The sequence below is a fragment of the Eurosta solidaginis genome, unplaced genomic scaffold (genome assembly GCF_040869045.1).
Source record: "Eurosta solidaginis isolate ZX-2024a unplaced genomic scaffold, ASM4086904v1 ctg00001089.1, whole genome shotgun sequence".
Taxonomy (NCBI): domain Eukaryota; kingdom Metazoa; phylum Arthropoda; class Insecta; order Diptera; family Tephritidae; genus Eurosta; species Eurosta solidaginis.
This window is the reverse complement of record NW_027136927.1, coordinates 181,294-185,431: the sequence shown is the minus strand read 5'-3', so window position 1 is coordinate 185,431 and position 4,138 is coordinate 181,294.

Genomic DNA, 4,138 nt, shown 5'->3' with positions numbered 1-4,138 from the left:
GAAAAATCAAATTTTCAATGAGAAGTATAGTTTTAACAAGTAAAAAATTCATCATTTATTCAAGAAAGGTAGTCTGCAAATATTAAGAAAGTTGATTGAAAAATGATTTTAAATTTTTGATCACCGAAGTTAAAGAAATTAAATTCAACAAGTAAGGAAGGTTAAGTTCGGGTGTAACCGAACATTACATACTCAGTTGGGAGCTATGGTGACACCATAAGGGAAAATAACCATGTAGGAAAATGAACCGGGGGAAACCCTGGAATGTGTTTGTATGACATGTGTATCAAATGAAAGGCATTAAAGAGTATTTTATGAGGGAGTGGGCCATAGTTCTATAGGTGGACGCCATTTAGGGACATAGCCATAAGGTGGATCAGGGTTGACTCTAGAATGCGTTTGTACGATATGGGTATCAAATGAAAGGTGTTAATGAGTATTTTAAAAGGGAGTAATCCTTAGTTCCATAGGTGGACGCCGTTTCGAGATATCGCCACAAAGGTGGACCAGGGGTGACCCTAGAATTTGTTTGTACAATATGGGCATCAAACGACTGGTTTTAATGAGTATTTTAAAAGGGAGTAGGCCTTAGTTCTATAGGTGGATGCCGTTTCGAAATATCGCCATAAAGGTGGAACAGGGGTGACTCTAGAATGTGTTTGTACGATATGGGTATCAAATTAAAGGTATTAATGGGGGTTTTAAAAGGGAGTGGTGGTTGTTGTATAGGTGGTCGCCTTTTCGAGATACCGCCATAAAGGTGGAGCAGGGGTGACTCTAGAATGCGTTTGTACGATATGGGTATCAAATGAAAGGTGTTAATGAGTATTTTAAAAGGGAGTAATCCTTAGTTCCATAGGTGGACGCCGTTTCGAGATATACCCATAAAGGTGGAGCAGGGGTGACCCTAGAATTTGTTTGAACAATATGGGTATCAAAAGAAAGGTGTTAATGAGTATTTTAAAAGGGAGTAATCCTTAGTTCCATAGGTGGACGCCGTTTCGAGATATCGCCACAAAGGTGGACCAAGGGTGACCCTAGAATTTGTTTGTACAATATGGGTATCAAAAGAAAGGTGTTAATGAGTATTTTAAAAGGGAGTAATCCTTAGTTCCATAGGTGGACGCCGTTTCGAGATATACCCATAAAGGTGGAGCAGGGGTGACCCTAGAATTTGTTTGAACAATATGGGTATCAAAAGAAAGGTGTTAATGAGTATTTTAAAAGGGAGTAATCCTTAGTTCCATAGGTGGACGCCGTTTCGAGATATCGCCACAAAGGTGGACCAGGGGTGACCCTAGAATTTGTTTGTACAATATGGGTATCAAAAGAAAGGTGTTAATGAGTATTTTAAAAGGGAGTAATCCTTAGTTCCATAGGTGGACGCCGTTTCGAGATATCGCCACAAAGGTGGACCAGGGGTGACCCTAGAATTTGTTTGTACAATATGGGTATCAAAAGAAAGGTGTTAATGAGTATTTTAAAAGGGAGTAATCCTTAGTTCCATAGGTGGACGCCGTTTCGAGATATACCCATAAAGGTGGAGCAGGGGTGACCCTAGAATTTGTTTGAACAATATGGGTATCAAAAGAAAGGTGTTAATGAGTATTTTAAAAGGGAGTAATCCTTAGTTCCATAGGTGGACGCCGTTTCGAGATATCGCCACAAAGGTGGACCAGGGGTGACCCTAGAATTTGTTTGTACAATATGGGCATCAAACGACTGGTTTTAATGAGTATTTTAAAAGGGAGTAGGCCTTAGTTCTATAGGTGGATGCCGTTTCGAAATATCGCCATAAAGGTGGAACAGGGGTGACTCTAGAATGTGTTTGTACGATATGGGTATCAAATTAAAGGTATTAATGGGGGTTTTAAAAGGGAGTGGTGGTTGTTGTATAGGTGGTCGCCTTTTCGAGATACCGCCATAAAGGTGGAGCAGGGGTGACTCTAGAATGCGTTTGTACGATATGGGTATCAAATGAAAGGTGTTAATGAGTATTTTAAAAGGGAGTAATCCTTAGTTCCATAGGTGGACGCCGTTTCGAGATATACCCATAAAGGTGGAGCAGGGGTGACCCTAGAATTTGTTTGAACAATATGGGTATCAAAAGAAAGGTGTTAAAGAGTATTTTAAAAGGGAGTAATCCTTAGTTCCATAGGTGGACGCCGTTTCGAGATATCGCCATAAAGGTGGAGCAGGGGTGACCCTAGAATTTGTTTGTACAATATGGTTATCAAAAGAAAGGTGTTAATGAGTATTTTAAAAGGGAGTAATCCTTAGTTCCATAGGTGGACGCCGTTTCGAGATATCGCCATAAAGGTGGGCCAGGGGTGACTCTGGAATTCGTTTGTGCAATATGGGTATCAAACGAAAGAAGTTAATGAGTATTTTAAAAGGGAGTGGGCCTTAGTTCTATAGGTGGACGCCTTTTCGAGATATCGCCATAAAGGTGGACCAGGGGTGACTTTAGAATATGTTTGTACGATATGGGTATCAAATGAAAGGTGTTAATGAGTATTTTAAAAGGGCGTTGGGCTTAGTTCTATAGGTGGACGCCTTTTCGAGATATCGCCATAAAGGTGGACCAGGGTGACTCTAGAATGAGTTTGTACGATATGGGTATCAAATTAAAGGTATTAATGGGAGTTTTAAAAGGGAGTGGTGGTAGTTGTATATGTGAAGGCGTTTTCCAGATATCGACCAAAATGTTGACCAGGGTGACCCAGAACATCATCTGTTGGATACCGCTAATTTATTTATATATGTAATACCTGCCAAGATTTTAAGGGTTTTTTATTTCGCCCTGCAGAACTTTTTCATTTTCTTCTACTTAATGTGGTAGGTGTCACAAACATTTATAGAGTTTTTTCTAAAGTTATATTTCGCGTCAATAAAACAATCCAATTACCTTACCATGTTTCATCCTTTTTTCGTATTTGGTATAGAATTATGGCATTTTTTTCATTTTTCGTAATTTTCGATATCGAAAAATTGGGCGTGGTCATAGTCGGATTTCGTTCATTTTTCATACCAAGATAAAGTGAGTTCAAGTAAGCACGTGAACTAAGTTCATTAAAGATATGTCGATTTTTGCTCAAGTTATCGTGTTAACGGCCATGCGGAAGGACAGACGGACGACTGTGTATAAAAACTGGGCGTGGCATCAACCGATTTCGCCCATTTTCACAGAAAACAGTTAACGTCATAAAATCTATGCCCCTACCTAATTTTTGTTCGACTTATGGCGTTAAAAGTATCCTAGACAAATTAAATGAAAAAGGGCGGAGCCACGCCCATTTTGAAATTTTCTTTTATTTTTGTATTTTGTTGCACCATATCATTACTGGAGTTGAATGTTGACATAATTTACTTATATACTGCAAAGATATAAGATTCTGTTAAAATTTTACTTTAAAAAAAATTTTTTTTTTTAAAGTGGGCGTGGTCCTTCTCCGATTTTGCTAATTTTTATTAAGCGTACATATAGTAATAGGAGTAACGTTCCTGCCAAATTTCATCATGATATCTTCAACGACTGCCAAATTACAGCTTGCAAAATTTTAAATTACCTTCTTTTAAAAGTGGGCGGTGCCACGCCCATTGTCCAAAATTTTACTAATTTTCTATTCTGCGTCATAAGTTCAACTCATCTACCAAGTTTCGTCGCTTTATCTGTCTTTTGTAATGAATTATCGCACTTTTTCGGTTTTTCGAAAATTTCGATATCGTTCATTTTAAATAGCGATCTGAGATGAGTGCTCAGGAACCCACATACCAAATTTCATCAAGATACCTCAAAATTTACTCAAGTTATCGTGTTAATGGACGGACGGACGGACGGACATGGCTCAATCAAATTTTTTTTCGATCCTGATTATTTTGATATATGGAAGTCTATATCTATCTCGATTCCTTTATTTATGTACAACCAACCGTTATCCAATCAAACTTAATATACTCTGTGAGCTCTGCTCAACTGAGTATAAAAATGATTCCAAATTGTGATTGAAAAATTGTTCTCAGTTATTGATCATCAAAAGCAAACAAGTTTTATTATTCTCTATAAAAAAAATTTATTCATCAAAGTTATTCGAAAATTATTTCAAAAAGTGATCGAAAAATGATTTTCAGTTTTTGA